We start from the raw sequence: 16,327 nt of genomic DNA, 5'->3' as shown, positions 1-16,327 counted from the left end.
TTCACTTGGTGGGAAACAGATACCAGCAGTATTTCAAGTTGTATTTTTTTTTAATGAACAGCAATACTTTTCTAAATGCAGAAAATGTAGCTGCCTACGTTGGTCCTTGGGTTTTAATCGGCTGACACCTGCCTGCTGAAAAAGTATTAGGAAATCTTGATGACACTTTTTTTTATAATCAAAATGTTTCAATGTCTTTTTCCATCCCTAGTATTGCAAAACTAGAGAATGTACAGTTTAAGTGTAAAATTTGATTGCTACCTGATCACATATTAAAACCTATTAAAAGTCTTAAGATATTTACTAGTCAGGTGTTTTCCAAAAAAATAGAGGCTTGCACAGATCCTGGACTTTAACTGCATATGGGAAAGTGTCCTGTGTGACTTCTGCTATAGCATGCCAGTGCTAGGCCACAGGTTCTTATCGAGGACTCCTCATTTTCCAAATAAGTGATCTTGACCCACTGTGCACATTGGTCAGAGGAACAGTGGTAGGCCATTCAGCTCCTTGAGGATGTCCATTATTCAATTAGATCATGGCTGATTTGTACCTCAACTGCATTTACCCACCTTTGCTCTATATCTCTTGATACCTTTACCTAATAAAAATCTGTCTCGGCCTTGGAGATTTCAATTGACCCAGCATTCACAGCCTTTTTTTTGTGTGTGGTGTGGGGATACCCTTTGTGTGGAAAAAGTACTTCCTGATTTCACTTTTGAATTGCTCAGCTGTAATTTTAAGATTGTGCCCTCTTGTTCTGGATTCCCCCACCAGAGGAAATAGCTGTTCTCTATCTACCCTAGCAAATCCTTTTATCATTTTATACACTTCGATTAGATCACCCCTCAAACTTCTACACTGAAGGGAATACAACCCAGGTTTTGCAACCTGTCCCCATACCTTAATCATTTAAACTGCACTGTACCCCCTCCAAGGCCCATATATCTTTTCTGAGGTACGGAGCAAAAACTGAACGCATTAGCCTTTTTGACTACTTTTCCCTTTGTTCTTTCACAGCTCATAGTTTCACCATTAAGAAAATATTCCTATTTGTCTTTCTTAGATCCTCACACTTCACCACATTGAGCTCCATCTGCCATAGTTTTGTCTAGTATCTTAGAGTCATCAGCAAACTTGGATATACAACTCTCTATTCCTACATCCAAGTCATTTATATATATCTGGTGAAAAGCTGATGCCCCAGTACAGAGTCCTGGGGAACACCAGTTGTCACATCCTGCCAATCAGAAAACATTCCCTCTGTATCCACTCTATCAAAACCTTTCATAATTTTATAGACCTTTATTAGGTCACCCTGTTGAGTCTGAGTGTCCCAGATATGCTTATTCTAAATCACTGGACACAGACAACAAGAATAACTTAAACAGGTCTTCACTAATCGAAGGTCAGGGCTGAACTGCTTAGCAAATTACTACACAGAGTTTACATACCGGTGTGGTCACCACCGGTACTACAATATACAGTAGCCAAGAGAAAGTAGTCCATCTCTTAAGGTAGTCTCTTAAGGTGGTACAGGTTACATACACCACAATTCCTCCCTTTTTAGCTTAACAGTGTACATCCCAATTTAAACATAACATGGATAACATATATACAACTTCATGCAAAACTGTTCAAAGATTCAGTCTCTGAGAAGGCCTCCTGATCCGAGTTGGATAACGCCTTTCAGGGGTCTCTGATTCTCGTTGCTGGGGTGACTCATCTAGTTGATCTCTTATGGATTGGACATCATCAGATACATTGGCGTCTGAGGTAGATGCTTCAGGTTCACTAACTTCTTCCACTGGTGTCTCTGTCGTAGTCATGGGTTCGACCCTTGTTCTCGATTCTACAAGTTGGTCAGCATGACGTCGTATTACGTTTTCACCAATATCTACCGTGTACATCAGGGGTCCTTGTCTGGCACGAATTGTTCCAGATTGCCATTTCTCATTCTTATAGTCCTGGGCTAACACTGGTTGTCCTATTTCGAAACTCCGAGTGGTCTTGTTATTTATATGCTGGAACTGTTTGTTTTCGACTTTCCTCCGCACATTTGGTTTTAACAAGTCCAACCTGGATCGCAACCTCCTGTTATAGAACATCATGGCAGGGCTTTGATTTGTCACTGCATGAGTGGCGTTTCGATATGCCATTAGGAAATTGTCCACCTTGTGTTGTAGTGGAATCTGGTCTTCGCTCATGGCCTTTATCGCCTTTTTGAACGTTTGTACAAATCTCTCGGCCAACCCATTTGTAGCCGGATGATATGGGGCAGAGGTATAATGTTTCACCCCATTCTTCTTCATGAATTTCTGGAATTCTTCTGACACGAACTGTGGTCCGTTGTCTGAACATATTTGTTCTGGCAATCCATTTCTTGCGAATATCGTTCTTAGAACTGCGATCGTCTTTTCCGAGGTAGTGGTCGCCATCTTAATCACTTCTGGCCATTTAGAATGTGCGTCTACCGCAATTAAAAACATGGAGTCCATGAATGGACCTGCGAAGTCAATATGTACACGTTGCCATGGGGTTGAAGGCCATTCCCATGGATGCAGCGGTGCAATTGGAGGTGCATTTTGAACTTTTTGGCACCCTGAGCAGCTTTTAGTCAGATCCTCTATTTGTTGGTCGATACCTGGCCACCACACATAAGCCCTAGCAAGGCTTTTCATCTTGACTCCCCCCAGATGACCTTCATGCAGTTCCTTTAGAACTCTCTCCCTTAATTTAGGAGGAATAATCACCCTTGTTCCATACATCAATGTTCCTTGACAGACGGACAGCTGTTCTCGTCTGGCTGAGAATGCCGGTAACAGTGGTTCACCATGAGCTGGCCATCCCTTCACTGTCAATTCGTAGACCCGAGACAGTGTCGGGTCGTTCCTGGTTTCTCTCTCAATACTTGCATTGGTGACTGGTAAACATTCGATGATGGTCGAGTGAAATAACTCAACAGGGTCAACTGTCGGTGCCTCTTCCACTGTAGGTAGTGGCAGGCGCGACAGCCCATCAGCATTACCATGTTGCTTTGTACCTTTGAATTCGATCTGATATTGATGTGCCCCTAGGAAAAGGGACCATCTCTGGAGCCTCTGCGCTGTCATCACCGAAACACCCTTCTTAGGGTTAAAAATGGAAACCAACGGCTGGTGGTCTGTCAGCAGCGTAAACTTTTGCCCTTGCAGGTAATGATTAAATTTTTTTACTCCCCACACAAGGCTGAGAGCCTCCCTATCTATCTGAGCATAGTTGCGCTCAGCGGAGGTCAATGATCTGGATGCGAATGCGACTGGTCTTTCCAAGCCATTTGGCAACTTATGTGAGAGCACTGCCCCAATACCATATGGAGAAGCATCACAAGCTAAACGAATAGGCAGCGTTGGGTTAAAGTGAGCCAACACTTCCTTAGAGGTGATCAATGCCTTGCTTTTGTGAAAGGCCCGCTTACAGTCCTCGCTCCACTTCCATGGCACTCCCTTCTGCAAAAGAGCGTTCAGCGGGTGTAGCACCGTGGATAAATTTGGCAGAAACTTATGGTAATAGTTAATCAACCCTAGGAACGACCTCAACTGGGATACATTTTCCGGAGCGGGAGCCTTCACAACAGCTTCGATCTTGTCAGGTGACTTGTGAAGCCCCTCCTGGTCAATGACGTGACCACAGTACGAGATTTGCTTCTGAAAGAACTCACATTTCTGGCGATTAACTCGAAGTCCATATTCTTTCAATCTGGTGAGCACCTGTTCCAAATTTGCAAGGTGTTCCTCATCATCATCTCCTGTAATCAGAATGTCGTCCAGGTAGCATTGTGTGCCTGGAATTCCCTGTAATACCTGCTCCATGGCCCTTTGCCAAATCGCTGGAGCCGATGCCACTCCAAAAACCAGTCTATTATACCGATATAAGCCCTTATGCGTGTTGATCGTGAGATACTGGCGTGACGCTTCATCAACTTCCATCTGTAAGTACACCTGTGCCAGGTCTATCTTGGTGAAGTGTTTCCCGCCAGACAACGAAGCGAAGATATCCTCAATCCGTGGAAGCGGATATTGCACCGTGTGAAGCACCGGATTAACAGTGATCTTGAAATCGCCACAGATGCGAACCTTCCCCGGTTCCCCCGGCTTGTTACTCGATGAACGCTTCATGACGGGAACAATGGGCGTGGCCCATTCACTCCAGTCCACCTTTGACAGTACTCCAGAACGTTCTAGTCCTTCCAGCTCAGCTTCCACAGCAGGTCGTATCGCATAAGGTACCGATCTAGCTTTGAAAAATTTCGGGGTTGCATGTTCTTCAACCTTGATGTTTGCCGTAATTCCTTTCAGTGTTCCCAGTCCCTGCTGGAACACCTCTTTAGCATCGTCCAATATTCTGGACAGTCGTTTAGGTTTGACATCGTCCTTTTTACTGGAATCTACAGTTAGTGTTTTTAAGGAATGCCAGTCCATATTTATTCTCCTGATCCATTCCCGTCCCAGTAGTGGTGGACCTCCCTGAGGTAACACATAAAGGTCCATTCCTCGGCTTTCTTTACCCTTGTGGACCACCTTTACCTTTATCTTTCCAATGGGGTATACTCTTTGCCCCGTGTATGTTTTCAATACAATCTCCATATCCCTTAGGGGAATGTGTGGAAATAACCTTTTGTAATCTTGCTTATTCATGACCATCAATGCCGATCCAGTGTCCAATTCCATCTTCACTTGGACTCCTGCTATCTGAAGTGTGACCCAGATAGTTTGGTGGTGTGCTGTGTTACCCACATTATGTATTCTTAGACAACCCAGTGCCTTACTGCTGGAGTCTGAATCCGTCTTCTGTTCATCCGAACTGTTCTCTGTCACCTTGTGTACCTTTTTGCACTTTTCCTGCGGTGACTTTTTGTTGCTGGTCTTCTTTCCTGACCGGCATACTTTAGCTATGTGACCGAGCTTGCCACATTTTCTGCATTCCTGATTTTTGAACCAGCACTGGTTCTGATCGTGCGTTGTCCTTCCGCAACGATAACACTTTACTGCACCCAATGCCATTCGATTGGTGCTGAGTTCCGATGACCTTAGCTGCATTTCCGCGGTGCCTCTTGCTGCGGCCTCGTGCGATGCTGCAATGGTGACAGCTTTATCAAGCATAAGGTCCTTTTCCTCTAGCAGTCGCTTTTGAGTTCCTTCTTTTAGTAATCCACACACGAATTTATCTCTCAGAGCGTCTGCTAGTCCTGTACCAAACTGACAGTACTTTGATAGCTTGTGCAGTTCAATTAAGAATTCAGCGTTGCTTTCCTCTTTCAGCTGCGTTCTTCTGTAAAATTTAAATCGTTCCGCTATCAGCAGCGGTGTGGGGTTTAAATGTTCTTGCAGGATAGTAACAATATTCGCGAAAGTCTGATCCGCCGGTTTATCTGGTGTTACAAGGTGCCTCAATAACCCGTACGTCTTCGCACCCATTGAGTTTAATAAGGTTATTGCTTTCTTATCATCTGGTACCTCATTTACTGTACAATAAACTCCAATGCGTTCTACATACGTGGCCCAATCTTCAACATCGCTATCAAAAGCAGTGATGTTACCGTGTTTAGGCATCCTTGAGAGTTTCTTTAAATATTTTATTTTCCCAAAATGGCGGCTTCCCGCGCTTGTCTTCTTCCCCGCCTACTAAAATGGCGGCTTCCCGCGCTTGGCGGCTTTTCCCGCGCTTGTCTTCTTCCCCCGCCGACTACAATGGCGGCTTCCCGTGCTGGTCTTCATCCCCCGCTGGCTACAATGGCGATTACCGCGCTGTTGCCGTTCTCGCCTCCCAGCGGTTCTTAATTTCCCCGACGCTGCTTTTGTTCCCCCGCGGTTCTCGTGGGCATTAACGCTTCCCTTGTTGCTGCGCCTCTCAGCCCCGATTGCAGCCTGGCCCTTTACACCGGCTGTGGTCGAGTTCTCCGCGGTTCTCATGGCATTAACGCTGCCCTTGTCGCTGCGCCTCTCGGCCCCGATTGCAGCCCGGCCCTTTTCACCGGCTGCGGTCGAGTTCTCCGCCCTTTTTCCTCCGGTTTCCCTCCCCTTCTTCACTGACAATGCGGCCGACTTTCTGCCCGTGTCGCTAGATCGGCTTACCCACCACCGTGGTAGAAGGATGATCACTGCCTGTCGCTGATGGAGGACTTCGTGGTCAGTAATTTCAACCCGGGTTCTCGATGCCTCCCGTGCGATGCGGTGCTCAGCAAGATGATGAGGGCGGATGCCTCTTCTCGATGCCCGTTCTGAGGACGAAGCTGCCTTGGATGCAAAACTGCCGCAGGGTAAGATCGGACTCGTCGCCACTGTTGCGCCTGAGTGTCCCAGATATGCTTATTCTAAATCACTGGACACAGACAACAAGAATAACTTAAACAGGTCTTTACTAATCGAAGGTCAGGGCTGAACTGCTTAGCAAATTACTACACAGAGTTTATATACCGGTGTGGTCACCACCGGTACTACAATATACAGTAGCCAAGAGAAAGTAGTCCATCTCTTAAGGTAGTCTCTTAAGGTGGTACAGGTTACATACACCACACACCCCTCAGCCTTTTTTCAAATGAAAAGAGACCCAGCCTGTTCATCCTTTCTTGTATACCCTCGCATTTCTGGTATCATCCTTGTAAATCTTCCCTGCACACTCTCCAGTGCCTCTATATCCTTTTAATAATATGGCGACCAGAACTGCACGCAGTACTCTAAGTGTGGTCTAACTAAGATTCAATACAGGTTTAGCATAACCTCCCTACTTTTCAATTCTATCTCTCTAGAAATAAACCCTAGTGCTTCGTTTGCATTTTTAATGGCCTTGCTAACCTGTGGCGCAACTTTTAGTGATTTGTGTATTTGTACTCCCGAGATCCCTTTGTTCCTCTACCCCACCTAGACTCCCACCCTCCAAGTGATAAGTGACCTCCCTATGCTTTCTACCAAAATATAATACCTCACATTTGTCTGTGTTGAACTTCATTTGCCAATTATATGCCCAATCTGCAAGGTTATTAATGTCCTCCTGTAATTTGTTGCAGTCCTCCTCCGTATTGACTATCCCCCCACCCCCCCCCCCCACACACAAACAATTTGGTATCATCTGCAAATTTAGAAATTGTGTTTTTGATTCCAAAGACTAAATTGTTAATGTAAATTGTGAACAGCAGTGGTCCCAGCACTGATCCTTGTGGACCACCACTACCCACCTTCTGCCACTGTGAATAGCTACCCTTTACTCCCACTCTCTGCTTTCTGTCCTGAAGCCAGCTAACAATCCATTCTGCTACTTGTCCCCTGACTCCACATTCTCTAACCTTATTCATTAGTCTATTACGGGGTACCTTATCGAAGGCCTTTTGAAAATCTAGATAAATTACATCATCTGCATTACCATTGTCTACTCTCTCTGTTACCTCTTCAAAAAATTCAATAAGGTTGGTCAAGCAAGATTTTCCCTTTTGAAATCAATGCTGACTATTCATTATTATACTTTTCATTTCTAGATGTTCTTCTATTTTCTCCTTTAGACACTGCCCCATCCACCATGCTAGTGACCTCCTCAGAAAATTCAACTAGATCAGTCAGACATGACCTAACCTTCACAAATCCTTCCTGACTAACTTTGATTAGCTCATACTTGTCCAAATGCTCAGTTACTCTGTCTGATAGATTACAGTAACTTCCCACAAATTATGTTAAACTGACAGATCTATAGTTATCTAGTTTCTCCATCTCTCCATTCTCAAATAATGAAATGGCATTTGCAGTTTTCCAATCCAAAGGCACAATTCCTGAATCTAGAGAGCATTGGAAAATTATGATTAACACATCTACAATTTCTTCACCTATATCTTGTAATGGTCTGGGATGGAAACCATCAGGCCCTGGAGATTGATCTATCTTAAGGAAAGATTTGTATTTGTATAGCAAGTTTCGTGAATTTGGGATGTCCCAAAGTGCTTTACAGCTAATGAAGTACTTTTGAAGTATAGTCATTGCTGCAATGTAAGAAATGTGGAAGCCAATTTGTGCACAGCAAGCTCCCTAAAAACAACAATGAAATAAATGACCAGATCATCTGTTTTAAGTGTTGATTGAGGAATAAATGTTGGCTAGAACAGCAGAACTCCACTGCTCTTCAAATAATGCCGTAGGATCTTTTACATCTAGGTGAGAGGCCAGACAGGACCTCGGCTTAACATCTCATCCGAAAGAAGGCACCTCCAACAGTGCAGCACTCCCTCAATACTGCACTGAAGTGCCAGTCTAGATTATGTGCTCAAGTCTCTGGAGTGGAACTAGAGCCCACAACCTTGTACTACCACTGAGCCACAGCTGACATCTCAAGTCCCATCATTTTTTCCATTACCTTTTTTTACTTTTAGGTTCCCTAGTACCACTGGTATTTTGTTCTCTTCTTGCACTGTGAAAACAGATACAAATTACTCATTTCACAAGCCTGCTATTTTCTTATTGTCAATTATAGTTTTGCCTGCATCCACCTTTCATGGGCCCACACTCCCCTTTACCATTGTCTTTCTCGGAGACTAAGAAAAAATGCTGTAGGAACAACAAATTGAGCCAAACGGTGGATCGTTTTCAGATTCCAGCTGAGTGCCACATTACAAAGGATGAATAAAATTAATTAACTTCAGTTTGTTCACTTGTAAAACAGTTGATAAAAGTGCGCGTCATTCTATTCCAAAATCTACTGGATTAAATATGGTGGTTAATGTTATAGGAGCTATACAATTCTGCAGTACTGACAGTGAGGCTGTAAGTACAGCTAAGGCAGACAGGTAAATGAAGAGCACAGCAGGCATTAAATTATTTTTTTACTCTGCATTGTGTTTTTTTTAAATCAGTATTAAAAATTTAGATGCCCTACATTGGGGTTGTTCAAGATGCAGCCCATGGGCCAAATCCTTTTATAAGTACCTTTTCCCTGGCTAGCTATCCCTTCTACTAACACCAGGAGCTTGCTGGGGATGGACATGGGTTTGTAACTCTGGCAGGAGTGTGGATTTCAGTCCACTGGCTCAGCTGACTCTTGTGAAAGAATCTCCTCTAAGATTGAATGTTGAGAAAGAAAGAACTTGCATTCATATAGTGCCATTCATGACCTCACGATGCCCTAAAACGCTTTACAGCCAATGAAGTACTTTTGAATTGTAGTCACTGTTGTAATGTAGGAAAATGTGACAGCCAATTTGCACAAGCTAGGTCCCACAAACAGCAGTGAGATAGATGGCCAATCAATCTGTTTTAGAATAAATGTTGGTCAGGACACCAGGAGAACTCCCCTGCTCTCTTCCAATAGTGCCATGGGATCTTTTACATTCATTCGGGAGAGCAAACAAGGCCTCAGTTTAAAGTCTCTCCAAAAGACGTGACCTCCGACAGTGCAGTACTCACTCAGTACTGTATTGAAGTATCATCCTAGATTATATGGTCAAGTTTCGGGAGTGACCCTTGAACTCACATCCTTCTGACTTGCAGGTGAGAGTGCCACCACTGAGCCAAGACTGACACCAAGGTCTCCCATCTACTGTAGTCCCACAGTGTTGCAAATGTACTGGGGTGGGTTCTGTACTTCTTCCATCAGCATGGAGAGTGATGGGAGTCCTTGCCTTCTGCGGGTAACTATGCCTCCAGTACATTTCATCCACTGTTTGAAATGCACAGATGTTAAGCAGATAAAGAGTTTGAGGTGCAACACCGACGTGCTGGTAACATTGGCAGCATCCTGCATGTGGCCCAGGGTTTATCACCTTTTTCACATCCTTTCTTGTTGAAGACTCAAGAGTGTATTGTGACAGTCGTTACAAGTTGTCATATATGCTGCTTCCTCTCCTGAACCCTGCTTGGCCTGAGTTGAAGGAGTCAATACGCTATCGATGGTATGCAATTCCATTAGCTTTATCAGGCAGCTGAAGAGGCTGATAGGCCATTAATTGCTGGGGTATCATCTTTGCTTATTTGGTACACCATTGTGACCACACTGATTTCCAGCACCTTAGCAAACAGCCTAACACTAACAGCTTGGTGAAGACCTCAGCTGTCATGGCCATCATCTCGGGTGCCTCACTAATGCTATCCTCTCCTAGGCCTTTCTCTTTCATGCTCGTTAGCATCAACTGGTGTTCAGCAGCCATACTTAGCTGGGCCAGGGACTGTGCTTCCTTGATGTGGGGGCAGTTCTATGTATGCGTTGGGTGGCGAGCCTTCAAGTTGGCGGAGGTAGGATTATGCTTTGGCCAAGAGCACTGGGATGGCCCCCCGCCACACTGGACATGTTTTGTGCTGCTCTTGCATTCTGCTGCTCTGTGGCGGATTCCTTAGCATTTGAAGCATTGAGTAGCAGTGACTGGAATGTGCACCACCTCCACTTTGTAGTAGAAGAAGTAAAATCCAAAGCCATTTTCAATCAGAATTGTACAGTCTCCAGAATGATGCAATACAAAAACTATTACCCTTAGCCCTAGTAGTTCAAAAACAAACAAAAGGGAAGAGAGTAGAGTAAGATTCAGAAGTTGTGCTTTAGGCACTACATGTAAAGAGAAAACTAAAAGATGTAAAGTGATTAAACCAGGAGAGAGAAATAAGAAACAAGTGGGTAAAACATTAGAGCTGAAGGACAGGTTAGGGTGTGTGGCCCAAATAAGCGCTCTTTATACAAATGCACGGAGTATAAGGAATAAATTGGATGAACTGCAGGCACGAATTCAAATTGGAGGGTATGACATGGTAGTCATTACTGAGACATGGCTGCAAAACAGTAAGGACTGGGAACTAAATATATCAGGTTAAAAGGTCTACAGGAAAGATAGGGAAAATGACAGAGGGGGAGGAGTAGCCTTAGTGATTATGGATGAAATCGCTTCAATGATAAGAGAGAATATAACAAAAGGTAAGCAGGCAGTGGAGACTTTATGGGTAGAATTAAGAAATAGGAAAGGGTTTAAGATTGTAGTGGGTGTTGTGTATAGGCCCCCTGGTAGCAGCTGTGAAGTGCTAGATTGTATAAATGCAGAGATAAATGCACTACGATCAAAGCCAAATGATGACGAGATGTGTAATAGAGCAAGCAATCTGGATGCTGAAGATGCGCTTCAGGTGCCTGGACAGGTCTGGAGGAGCCCTTCAATACGCACCAGCCAGGGTCTCCAGAATGATCGTCATATGCTGCACATAGCGCAGCAGCGAGAATTGGAGCTGCAGGAGGAGCAAGGCACAGAGCATCTTTGGAGGATGAGGAGGAGGAGCAGGAGGAACATGAGGAGGAGGAATCTGAAGTGGAGATGGCACCAGCAGCAGTGCACGTTGCTGCCCAGGAGGCCCAGGATTGCCTCATAATGGCCAGATTTACTTGCACCAGTGCACCATATGGCACCCAGATGCTGAACCATCTTCTCCACCCCCCAGCACCACAAAGCAGTCCTAAAATGACCAAACCATTTCTGTCACACACACCCATTGCTCAAGGTTAAGTAATGTCTTACCATTCACTCCAACTGACAAGGCCACTTGCCAGGCAGCAGGCAAAAATGGACAACACCAAAGGGGGCGCGAGCCAATTTTCCCCCCTTGATATATATAGTTATATATCAATAGGTCGACAAACCCTGATGTAGAGAAATGAATTAACAAATTTCAACAAGTATTTACAGATATGTAAACAGGAGAAACAAATGGATAATCTTGAAATATCAAACTTTAATACAGATATCTGTTGATATAGACAACAAGGTCTAGAAATGTCATATTAATAACCTGCAAGTGCTAACGTTTATAATAGGACCAAAAGCTTTCAGAATTGTTTTAGAGTAAGACTGCACCAGAAGTTGTAAACACTTTGTAGGAGTCATTCCAATAACAAGTATTGTGAGGATGTCTCTGAATCCATGATTAGAAGCTGTACTCGTACTTTAAAGAAATAATCATTGGCAACGTGCAATTGAGCAGCAAGGTCATAGTAGGTTTCACGATAGGAGATAATTTCTCATCTAAGGAAAAATATAAAATGGATAGTTCTTAAGTGAGGAATGAGTTGTGAATAAAAATTGTACTCTAAGGGCAAAACAAGAATATTTCATATCATGAGTTCCTCAAAAATCCTATAGCATTTTTGTACCAAAAGGTAAACCAAATAGATGTTCCTTATAGTTCTGATTCAGAATGTTTCGTATCACAAAATTACTGATGGTAATTTGTACAGATTTTATAAAACAGATAATATGGGTATATATATATATTTGAACATGATATAGACCCATTGGCACTAGGGATTGACGCAATGCACCTGTAAAAACACTAAGCAAAGAGCTTAGACATGACAATCTCTTTGCATTACCATCACTGACTTTTTTTTTGCTCATGTGCCCAATTTATTAGTCTATGCCAGAGAAGTATTTTTTGGACCAGGAATGAGGGGGGCAGCAGGAGACTTGGAATTGCTTTTTGTGCCAAAGGCAGAGTTGGGCCTAAGGCCAGCCAGAAAGGGAGAGAGGAGTGGGGCGTGAGACAGGCATTTTTGAAGATGGTAAGAGTCAAATGTACAGCTGGGAGTAGGTCCGGCAGAAACTGAGGAAATATCTTTTGGGGCCAGGAGTGAGGCCAACAGGAGCAGGGAAATATTTTTTCAGTCATAGGTAGAGCCAGGAGGGAAAGATATGGGGCCCATGTTTAGGTTGGGAAATGAGCACAGGAAGAGGAAGTGCATCCAAGACAGAGCCAGAGAACGCAATTTTGAAGTAGTAAAAAACTGGATGCATAGCTGGGAGCAGGGCTAACAGAAGCCAGAGAAATATTTTTGGGCCAGGAGCTAAGTAAATATTTTTTTGGCCACAGGCAGAACCAGGACAAGGAGTGGGCCCTGAGGCTGAGCTGGGAAGAAAGTATAGCAAGAGGAGGAGAGCTAGGTTAAACATCTTCAGAGCAGGGAAAAGCTGGAGGCATAGCTGGGAGTGGGACGGAATAGAAAATAAATTATTTTAATACATTAAGAAAAAAATAGGTTGCTTAGAGTTTTGCAGAACAGATTTTTTACCCTTGAAGTCTGTGGGCAGCTGAGGCAGAAGACATAGGAGATCCTGGGAGTGCAACAGTGCCACCCAAGGTCTGGAGGCCTACAAATCCAGCAGGACAGCCAAATGTTGTCATAAGGCTTTGCATTATAAATGTTCACACTAAAAGTGTTAAAAAATCATGATGAAGGAAGTAAAGTTTAATGTCGCTAGGAAATGCATGTGACATTAGATTTGAGGCTTTTCCTTCAGGCTGCTGTGGGGGATAGGGTGGATGAGGAGGCTGGGCATATAGAGCTGATGTCTCTTGGTATAGGTGTGCACAAGACGTAGAAAGGGCAAATAGGAGACAATGATATGGGGAATAAGGATAATTAGGGGCCTGGGAGCAATAGATATGAATGTAGGAGATATGATCAGTAAGTTCGCAGATGACATGAAAATTGGTGGAGTGGTAAATAGCGAGGAGGGAAGCCTCAGACTACAGGACGATATAGATGGGTTGGTTAGATGGGCAGAACAGTGGCAAATGGAATTTAACCCTGAAAAGTGTGAGGTGATGCATTTGGGAGGACTAACAAGGTAAGGGAATACACAATGAATGGTAGGATCCTAGGAAGGACAGAGCATCAGAGGGACCTTGGTGTGCATGTACATAGATCCCTGAAGGCAGCAGCACTGGTAGATAAGGTGCTTAAAAAGGCATATGGGATACTTGCCTTCATTAGCCAAGGCATAGAATATAAGAGCAGGAAGGTTATGATGGAGCTGTACAAAACGCTAGTTAGGCCACAGCTGGAATACTGTGTGCAGTTCTGGTCACCACACTATAGGAAGGATGTGATTGCATTGGAGAGGGTGCAGAGGAGATTCACCAGGATGTTACCTGGGCTGGAGCGCTTCAGCTACGAAGAGAGACTGGACAGGCTGGGGTTGTTTTCCTTAGAGCAGAGAAGGCTGAGGTGTACAAAATTATGAGGGGCATAGATAGGGTAGATAGAAAGGAACTTTTCCCCTCAGTACAGTTTCAAGATAAGGGGCAGGAGGTTTAGAGGGGATTTGAGCAAAAACTTTTTCACCCAGAGGGTGGTTGGAATCTGGAACTCACTGCCTGAAAGGGTGGTAGAGGCAGGAACCCTCACAACATTCAAGAAGCATTTAGATGAGCACTTGAAATGCCATAGCATACAAGGCTACGGACCAAATGCTGGAAAATGGGATTAGAATAGACAGGGCTAGATGGCTGGCGTGGACCGAAGAGCCTCTTTCTGTGCTGTATAACTCTATGACTTTATGGCCTAGAAATTTGGTTGGTAGCGCCAGCGATTAGCGCCTAAAGAGCCCGAGAATTGGGGCGTTACCCAATGTTCGGGCGGGCGCAGTGAATATAGCGCCACCTCCCATATTGAGTATTCTTTTATCGCCGGCGCTAACTCTTTGCGCGCACCCGCGGGCACAGGCAGATCATGACGTCATTTCAGTGTGCAACGCCTTTTTGGCGCCCCAGACCGGATATTCGGTGGCGCCCGGAACCTTTGCGCCTAGCGCTGTTAGTAACAGTTCGATGGAACGTTACCAGGCCCTTCTCGTAGTCGAGGGGCGCTATTTAAAGGGGACAGCTCTAGTATAAAAGCTGCAGCCACTTGGCCTGTTCATTGTGATCATTACTGGAGAGAGTTGGTGAGCTACTGTGGAGCAGATTTTTTGGAATTTAGCCTTAGAATACTTGGGACCTTCAAACCTGTCCGGAGCAGTTGGAGCGCTACACCTAACAGCGTTTTGACCGACTGGCATCTGAATGGGAGCTGCTTTGGATGGCAACGTCCTCATGGCCGGACACTGTGAAGGGGCAGAGAGACGGCGGGAGAAAGGGCCGGGATTGGCCAGAAGGAGGAGGGGCAATGGAGGTCGGCCAATCCGAGGGTACGCTGCGAGGGTATTCAGGCAGCAGGTCTCATACCTTGCAATGTCGGAGGAGCAGTGTGTGCGAAGGCTCCAATTCGGGAAGGAGGTTGTAACTGAGCTGTGCCACCTGCTTGTTCAGGATCTGCAGCCGCGTCTACGGTGCAGGACCTCTCTGTCGGTGTCCGTTAAAGTGACTGTTGCCCTCAATTTCTATGCCACCGGATCCTTTCAGTCAGCCACTGGGGACATTGCGAATATCTCTCAGTTTGCAGTCCATTGTTGCATCCGGCAAGTTACAGCTGCCCTTTATAGACGAAGGCGTCAATTCATCACCTTCCCTCTGAGCCTGGAGAAGCAGGCGGAGCGCACGCAGGGCTTCGCTGCTATTGCGGACTTCCCCATGGTGCAGGGGGCGATTGATTGCACACACGTGGCTTTGCGGGCGCCATTGCTCAATCCTGAGGACTCCCGCAACCGCAAGGGGTTCCACTCCCTCAATGTGCAGCTGGTCTGTGACCACCGCCAAATGATCATGGCAGTCAACGCTCAATTCCCAGGGAGCAGCCACGATGCCTTCATCCTGCGGCAGACCTCAGTTTGTGACCTTTTTTTGAGGGGCCGGCTCGCCCACGAGGCTGGCTTCTTGGGGACAAGGGCTACCCTCTGCCCATGGCTCATGACACCACTCCGTTTGGCCGCCACCCCAGCAGAAGAGCTGTACAACAGCAGCCATCAGGCAACCAGGAACATTGTAGAGCACACTATTGGTGTGCTCAAACAGCGTTTCTGCTGTCTGGACCATTCGGGGGGAGCCCTGCAGTACTCGCCGGAGCAAGTGGGTCACATCGTCGTCGTCTGCTGCATGCTCCACAACTTGGCGATTCGACGCACCCAGCCAATGCCAGCTGTCCCTCAAGGTTCAGCAGAGCAGGCGGACAAGGAGGAGGAGGAGGAGCAGGCGGACGAGGAGGAGGAGGAGGAGCATGCGGACGAGGAGGAGGAGTATGCGGATGAGGAGGAGGAGGAGGAAGATGGGAGGGCTCCTGAAAGTGGAAGGGCCATCCGTCAGAGGCTCATCAGGACTCGGTTCCAGGCCCCTCTGGCGGAATGATGGGTGTCATTCGTCCTGCGCAATTCGGATCTTTGAAAGGCTCTGAAGGCCAGCATGACTGTAAATAGTTACGTGTACCATTGCAAATTAAAACTTTTCTTTATTGTCACAAAAGTCCTTCCTTCCAGCATAACAACGGCATGTCAACAGAAACCATAACTAACAAAATAACAGTTAACTCTTCAGCAAAGCCGCAAAACTAAACAAACCATTTCCAACAATCACAACAGGTGAGGGAGTCCTTGAATTTGGCCAAAGAAACGTCTCTGCACCTCCCTCTA

This window comes from Somniosus microcephalus, chromosome 5 (genome assembly GCF_052327205.1).
Source record: "Somniosus microcephalus isolate GS21.2 chromosome 5, FLI_Smic_1.0, whole genome shotgun sequence".
Classification (NCBI taxonomy): Eukaryota; Metazoa; Chordata; class Chondrichthyes; order Squaliformes; family Somniosidae; genus Somniosus; species Somniosus microcephalus.
This window is presented reverse-complemented; position numbering follows the sequence as displayed.